The sequence below is a fragment of the Corythoichthys intestinalis genome, chromosome 19 (genome assembly GCF_030265065.1).
Source record: "Corythoichthys intestinalis isolate RoL2023-P3 chromosome 19, ASM3026506v1, whole genome shotgun sequence".
Classification (NCBI taxonomy): domain Eukaryota; kingdom Metazoa; phylum Chordata; class Actinopteri; order Syngnathiformes; family Syngnathidae; genus Corythoichthys; species Corythoichthys intestinalis.
The window spans coordinates 3,830,189-3,839,108 of NC_080413.1; positions in this window are offsets into that span (position 1 = coordinate 3,830,189).

An 8,920-nucleotide genomic window follows, 5' to 3' on the forward strand; every position below is an offset into this window, starting at 1 on the left:
TTTCTATGTACCGCAAAGTGGACGTAAAACGATCAGTCACTCAAGGGAATGCATAGCTAACAGGCTACAGGGGTAATAAGAAGTAGTTGACGGATTGACATTGAGGATGGAGGTTCCTGTTCTCTACATTAGGGCGAATTCGTTGCTGTGGATACATTTCACGTGAATTGGTGGTTGTGGTTAGCATTTTTTTGACATAAAGGAACATTTTTTTCCAGTTTAAAGAGGTCTCAAAACAGGCTTCATTTTGATTAGCATTTGTGTACGTCGCAAAAACTCTTTGGGGAAAACTTGGTTTCGAGTTTAAAGAAGTCTCGTTTTGATTAGCATTTTTGTACATGGCAAAAAATCTGAGGAAAATTGGTCCTCAGTTTATAGAGTTCGCGTTTTGATTAGCCTTTTCGTACGTAGCAAAAACTTGGTCCCAAGTCTTGAAACAGGCCTCGTTTTGATTAGCATTTTTGAACATTGCAAAAAAAATCATCGGAAAACTTGTTCGTCACGTTATGGAGGTCTTGATCTGATTAGCATTTCTTGTGTGTAGCAACAACTCTTTGGGAAAACTTGGTTTCGAGTTTAAAGAGGTCTCGTTTTGATTAGCTTTTATGTAGGTAGCATATACTGTTTGGGAAAACTTGTTCCCATGTGTTAAGAAGACTTGTTTTGATTAGCATTTTTGTACATAGCAAAAAAAAAAATCTTGGTCCTCAATTTATAGAGTTCTCGTTTTTATTAGCCTGTTCATACGTAGCAAAAACTTGAAACAGGTCTTCTTTTGATTACAATTTTTTTGTACGTATTAAAAAATCTTTTAAAAACTTGGTCCGCATTTGATAGAGGTTTCATTTTGATTAGCCTTTTCCTAAGTAGAGTAAACTAGGTCTCAACTTTAAGAGGTCTCGAAACAAGTCTCGTTTTGATTAGCAATTTTACATGTGGCAAAAAAAATCATAGGAAAACTTGGTCGGCAGTTTAGAGATCTTGTTTTGATTAGCTTTTTTGAACGTAGCATATATTGTTTGGGAAAACTTGTTATGTTTTAAGCGGACTCGTTTTGATTAGCATTTTCGTCCATAGCAAAAAAAACAAACTTGGTCCTCAGTTTATAGAGGTCTTGTTTTGATTAGAATTTCTTGTATGTAGCAAAAACCTTTAGGAAAACTTGGTCCTCAGTTATAGAGTTCTCGTTTTAATTAGCCTTTTCAAACGTAGCGAGAACTTTTTCCCGTGTATTAAGAGGACTCGTCTTAATTAGCGTTTTCGTACATAGCAAAAAAAACTTGGTCTTCAGTTTATAGAGTTCTCGTTTTGATGAGCCTGTTCATACGCCGCAAAAACTTAGTCTCGAAACAGGTCTCGTTTTGATTAGCATTTTGTGTACGTAGCAAAAACTTTTAGGAAAACTTGGTCGTGAGTTTATAAAGCTCTCGTTTTGATTAGCATTTTCGGACTTAGAATAAACCCTTTGGGAAAACTTGGTCTTGTGTTTAAAGAGGTCTCGTTTTTATTAGCATTTTTGTGCGTAGCGAAAACTTAAGGTATTACTATACTATAAAGATCTTGTTTTTAATAACGTTTTCACACGTAGCTATAGCTCGTTGGAAAAACTTAATTTTTCAGTTTCTTAAGTTTTCGTTTTGATTAGCATTTTTGTACTTGGCAAAAACTCTTTAGGCAAACTTGGTCCTGAGTTTAAAGGGGTCTTGAAATGGGTCTTATTTTGATTAGCATTTTCGTACGTAGCATAAAGTCTTTGGGGAAAAACTGGTCCTCAGTTGTTAACGGTCTTGTTTTGATGAGCGTTTTCGCACGTAGCAAAAACTCAATGGGAAAACTTGGTACTCGTTTAAAAAAGATCTCGATACAGGGTTTGTTTGGTTAGCATTTTCGTAGGTAGCAAAAAAAATTTGGGGAACACTGGTTTATTTTACATAGCAAAACGTCTTCGGAGAAACATGGTGCTCAGTTTATAGCAGTCTAGCTTTGATTAGCATTTTCTTTTTTTAGAAATAGTTTTGACACAAATCTGTTCATATTTTACACTGGTTGTCAATTTCTATTGGGTAATTTAGCTAGCTAACTGTTTTAAACTATACAAAAATACTTGAGAACAGATTTTTCAAAAACTAAAAGTACCGCTAGTCGACTTTTACAAAAGACGAGCACCTGAAAATACAGAAGGACATGAAACACCCCGCTGGCCTGCTCGGAATGCGCCGCCTCGCCAAGCGCGGGAAGAAGACAATCGTTCAAGGATTAGCAGTCAACACTCGGGCCATCTGACGCCAGAGGAACCACGCGGGGAAAAGGAGATTTCAGGCGGCATTTTGTGCATGACGGGAGACGCCGCTTTTGACGGCGAAAGATAACACGCCAGAGGCTAAGCCTTAGCCGAACATCAAACAAGTGGGGATCGCTTTGGCGGTTCTTTAAACGGGACATTTGTCAACACAGGAGAGGCGGCCCAGATCAGCATATTTGAAAGACTTCAAAGGCGCGTCCACAAATAGCATTTCATCAAAAGAGAAATAATTCATATATTAAAGCACTCTGCTTTTTTCTTTTGTTAAAAGAAACAGCAAAATTCGACCATGACAAGAACAGACTGACGATAACGCGGATCAATGACGTGACCCTTTTGACCTTCAATGCCTGAAGCCAACGTTAGCCAATCGATAGCACTTTGGTGATCAATACGCATGGTCACGAGGGTGCGAGTTTTGGAGCAAACATTGAAGCCGGTGTGTGGCTTTGAGCTGTTGTGAACAACAAGTACGGTATAAAGTTATAATATTGTGATGCTAAAGTCTTTATACTATGAGAAGTCATATGTTGAATTACTATGTCACTGCGTTTTTTTGTGATATGGGAAAAAGTCATAATGCAAGGTAATTTTATGTACATAGTAGCCAATTTAGCTAAATCAGCCACACTACATCCATACATATTAGATAAAAATATATGATATAACGATTTTAATTTCGTAACGGTATGTTTTTTCCCCACAATATTACGTATTGTTACGACCTTTGATCGTAATATTTTTGTAAAATTGGTAAACATTACGACTTTTGTAATATTAGGTTAAATAAGCTAAAAAAAAAATTCTCGCAGTGTTACAAAAAGACTAATCTCGTAATATAAAGACTTTTTTTTTTCGTAACGATGCGAGTTTGATCTTGTAACATTACATAACATTAGAATAAGATTAGATAAGAACGCAACTTTTTTGTCACAAGATTACAAAACGTTATGTTTTACGACTCATATTGTAATACTTTTTTCTCGAAATATGACTAATCTCGTTACATTTCGATTTTCGACATGACTTTATTCTCGTAATATTTAATTTCGTAATATTACATAAAATTAGGTAACGTTACGTATTATGACTAATCTTGTAATACGACTTTTTTTTCTCATTATATTATGACGTATGACTTTATTCTCGCAACGGTATTGAATAAAAGTCATGGTTTTACGTATTTAATGTCATAACTTTAATCTCGTAATATTACGATATATGGCTTTAGTCTCGTAATTTTACAGGATAAAAGTCATAATAACTTAAATTTTGTAATATTTCGACTTAAAACTCATAGTATTATGACTTTAATCTCGTAATACTCCAACTTTAATTTCGTTATATTATGACTTCAATCTGGTGTTACATAACATTACGATTTTTTTTCATAAGATTACGTAATATCCATAGACTTCTTAATGTATTGACGGGACACGGTTCGCGGGGCCGATTCATAGGGAGCCTATCTCCGTCAAAGCTGACCGAGTGGAAACAGACAAAGAGCTATTTCCGTTAAAAATTCTTGTGAATAACAGTAAAATTGTCTCAATTCTTGGTTAAAAGCAAAAAAAAAAAAAAAAAACGTGCCGGTAGCTTTTATTTTACGTAAATATTGCAAAATATAAGGCTAGTCAGTAAGGAAATTAGTGGCAGCCATATGTAAACAAAGAGCTTTTTCCATTGAAAATTCTTGTGAAAAAATGCTAAAATCCCTGAATTATTTATAAATCTGGACGTAAAAGGGTCTCGATTCTTGGTTAAAAGCAAAAAAAAAAAACCGTGCAGGTAGCATTTATTTAACGTAAATATTGTGAAGTATAATGCCAATGCTGTAGTGGCTAATTTCTACCATTGATTTTTTTCACGTTTCAAAATGCATGCATTGTACGAAAAATATAATAATTACTTTGAAACCTCGAACAAATAACTCCTGAGAAATTCCTTCCTGTTTGTATGCAGTACAGCTTTTGTACTTTTTCAACCTAAATCCGGCGTTAGATCGCTGCATGCGACTGCCTGCTAATAAATGAAGCGGAGTGTTGGACAGCCCCCTTCGGGAAGGCATGGCTCAATGAATGGGGAATGTCTTGTCAATACATAATGAAGTCTATGGTAACTATAACATTACGGCATGTTTACTCATATACGTAACATTACCGCTGCTTGTAATAATATGTAAAATTACATAGTATTACGACTTCAATCTTATCGTGTTTCAACTTTTTTCTCTTAATATTAAGACATTAATTTCGTATTACGTAACATTACGATTTTTTCCTCTAATGTTACGTAAAATTTTACAACTTTACGACTTGTTTACTCATATAATGTAACACCTTGTAACATTACGTGAAGTTACGCAGTATTACAACTTTAGTCTTGTATTTCGAAACATTACGATTTTTTTCTATAATATTTTGTAAAAATTTATAACAGTACTTTTTTACTCCTATTATGTAACATTAGGACTTCTTGTAACATTACGTTAAGTTGCGTTGTATTATGACGTTTTTTTCTTGTAATATTACGACGCACAAATTTATTCTTGTAATATTACGGGATAAAAGTCATAATCATAAAATATTTGTCTCGTAATATTAAGACTTTAATCTTGTATTACGTAATATTACAATTTTCTACTCCTAATATTACATTTCATTGTATAACATGACTTGTTTACTCATATTATGTAACATTAGGATTTCTTGTAACATTACGTGAAGTTGGGTACAATTACGACTTTTTTTTTCTCGTAACATTATGACGCACAAATTTATTCTCGTAATATTCCGGGATAAAAGTCATAATAATAGAATATTTGTCTCATAATATTAAGACTTTAATCTTGTATTAGATAACATTACAATTTTTTCTCCTATTATTAAGTTAATTATATAACATTACGACTTTTTTACTCATGTAACAACTTTACGTAAAGTTACGTAGTATTACGACTTTTATAGTATTACGATTATTTCCTCTCAATATTACGTAAACTCATATAACAGTACGACTTGTTTACTCATATAATGTAACATCTTGTAACCTTACATGAAGTTTCATTGTATTAGGACTTTAATCTCGTATTACAAAACATGTTTTTTTCTCTAATATGACTTAAAATTTTATGACTTTACGATTTTTTTTACTCATGTAACATTACGACTTCTTGTGACATTACGTGAAGTTGCGAAGTATTTTTTTTTTCTCGTTATATTACGACGCACAATTTTTTTTTCTCCTAATATTACGTTTAACTATACAATACAACATGACTTGTGTACTCATATTATGTAACATGACAACTTCTTGTAACATGACGTAAAGCTGTGTAGTATTACGACTTTCATAGTATTACGACTTTTTTCACCTAGCATTACGATATACAAGTCATAATGTTACGATTTTATCCTCGTATGCCTATATTTTTCCCTTTGCGGCTCCCTAAATAACTCTGTTGTACGAAATCAAGTTTTCCACGACTCAAAATTTTTTCGCTGAGTCGTCCGGTTCATCCCCTCACCGCCTGACTCGCGTCTTTTTACACCCACTTGTGGCGTAACTCATCTCTACGATATCCACCTTGTCTTCTCGAACACCCGCAAAGTCAAACACGTCTATTATTGGACTGAGTTGTTGTAAGTTAACGCCGCAGACCTCCCATTCATTTGTTTAGCTCTCCGGCTTGATCCGTTTACATATTTGCTCAGCCTTTGGCCCTTCTTTTCCAGTAATGCTATAGTTGACTGCTGTATATACACTACAGCGTGGGCGTGTGCGTGTTACACAACTCTTTCCGCAGCGAGGCCTGAGAACGGCCGTCATGTGAGCGCGTCGCAATAAAAGTCAACCCCCCCAACCCATTTGGAGGTCGGTAATACGTGCGCGTACACACTCCGGCATCTGTTAATGTGCTTAGGGAAAAGCAGGAGATACTGTTTTCCAGCTCGGGGTGCGTTAATGTGCCGTGGTATTCATCATTAGTGCTGACTTGGTGAGAAATTTTGCGTGAACTCACTCGACGGCAATTGACGGCCAATCCGTTTTGACTGTTAGAGGCTGGGCAAAGAATTGGCCAAAAACTATGTCGTAACGTATCGAAAATACAGATTTAAAAATGTTTTGTGAGACGATTTGGGGCTGGGACATTCTATTTTTTTTATTTTTTGCATTTTTTTTTTTCGTTTCTACAAAATTTTTATTAGTTTTACTTTATTCATTAAGGACTACATAAATAAACATGATTTTTTAAAATATATTTCATGCTAAAAGAATATGTAGGTAGATTGGTGTCTTTATTATTCAATAAAAAAAAAGTTGATTCAATCAAAAAAAGGTTGCTTCAATCAAAAATGTATTTTCAATCGAAGACATTTTTTTAAAATTTAAGTCGTTTTTTTGTTTGTTTGTTTTTTTCAATTGAAACAACTTTTTTGATTGAAGTAATGAAGTAGTTTTGCAATTGGACCACATTTTGGCTAGGACATTTGTTTCTTTATTATTCAATCAAAAAATAAGTTGCTTCAAACAAAAAATTTATATTTTCAAAAGAAAAATCATTTCAATCAAAAATAAAAAAAATTCAATACTAGAAAAAAAGTTTTTGAATGTGAAAAAATATTTGAGACTCAGAAATTCGCCTTTGAAAGAAAACGGTTTCCATGAAAAATTAAGTGTTCATTTTTCATGGAAACTGTTTTCTTTGATTGAAGTCTTTGGGTCATATTATTGGTAGGACATTTGTGTCTAAATCATTCAATCCCAATAAAAGTTGCTTCAATCAAAATAACTTTTTAATCAAAGAAAAATGAATCATTTGCAAAAATATTATTTTGAAATGTTTCTTTAATTTGAAATATATATATATATTTTTTTATTAAAGTGTCACTTTTTTTGAAAAGCAAAAAACATTTTTTTGTAAGTGGAAAAAGTTTTAAACACACTTGTACTGTGTAGTAATACATCCAAAATAAACATTTAAAAATGTTTTTTGAAAACTATTATGAGCTAGGAAGTTCTATTTTTCCAATTTTTTCCCCGTATATTATTTAAAATACTCTAGATGTATTTTGCACTTCTAAATGTCTACAAAAATATTGAGTCATAGACTTCATAATGTATTGACAGGACAAGGGCATCGGGCCGATTCATAGGGGGCCTATCTCCGTCAAAACTGATCGAGTAGAAACACCGACAAAGAGCTTTTTCCGTTGAAAGTTCTTGTGAATAAATGCTTACATTCCTGAATTTTTTATAGATCTGGACGTAAATCAGTCTCGATTCCTGGTTAAAAGCAAAAAAAAAAAAAAAAAAAAAGTGTAGGTAGCATTTATTTTTCATAAATATTGCGAACTATGAGGCTAGTCAGTAAGGAAATTAGCGGCCGCCATATGTAAACGAAGAGCTTTTTCCGTTGAAAATTCTTTTAAATAAATGCTTAAATCCATGAATTCTTTATAGATATGGATGTAAAACAGTCTCGATTTGTGGTTAAAAGCAAAAAAAAAAAAAAGTGCAGGTAGCATATATTTTGCGTAAAAATTGTGAGGCTAGATGGTCAGGAAATTAGCGGCCGCCATTATGTAAATTAAGAGCTTTTTCTGTCTAAAATTCTTGTAAATAAATGCTTAAATCCATTAATTATTCATAGATATGGATGTAAAACAGTCTCGATTCGTGATTAAAAGCAAAAAAAAATGCGAAGGTAGCATATATTTTACATAAAAATTGCGAGGTATGAGGCTTGTCGGTCAGGAAATTAGCGGCCGCCATATGTAAACAAATAGCTTTTCCGTTGTAAGTTCTTCTGAATAAATGCTAAAATCCCTGAATTCTTTATAGATATTGACGTAAAATAGTATTGATTCTTGGTTAAAGGTAAAAAAAAACAAAAGGGTAGGTAGCATTTATTTTACGTAAATATTGCGAACTATGAGGCTAGTCAGTCAGGAAATTAGCAGCCGTCATTATGTAAATGAAGAGCTTTTTCTGTTGACAATTCTTGTAAATAAATGCTTAAATCATTTAATTCTTTATAGATATGGACGTACAACAGTATCCGTTTTTGGTTAAAAGCAAAAAAACGCGCAGGTAACATATATTTTGCGTAAAAATTGTGAGGCTAGTCGGTCAGGAAATTAGCGGCCGCCATATATAAACGAAGAGCTTTTTCTGTTAAAAGTTCTTGTGAATAAATGCTTAAATCCATTAATTCTTTATAGATATGGATGTAAAACTGACTCGATTCTTAATTAAAAGCAAAAAAAAACGTGCAGGTGGCCATATATTTTATGTTAAAATTGTGAACTATGAGGCTAGTCGGTCAGGAAATTAGCGGCCGCCATATGTAAACAAATAGCTTTTCTGTTGAAAATTCTTGTCAATAAATGCTAAAATCCCTGCATACTTTATCGATATTATCGTAAAAGAGTCTCAATTCTTGGTTAAAAGCAAAAAACGTGCAGTTAGCATTTATTTTACGTAAATAGTGTGAAAATTCTTGTGAATAAATGCATAAATCCCTGAAATCTTTATAGATATGGGATTTAGTGATAAATGAATAAACTTGACAGTTACAAATTCTAAAGCTTCATATACAGTATATAATATTTTTTT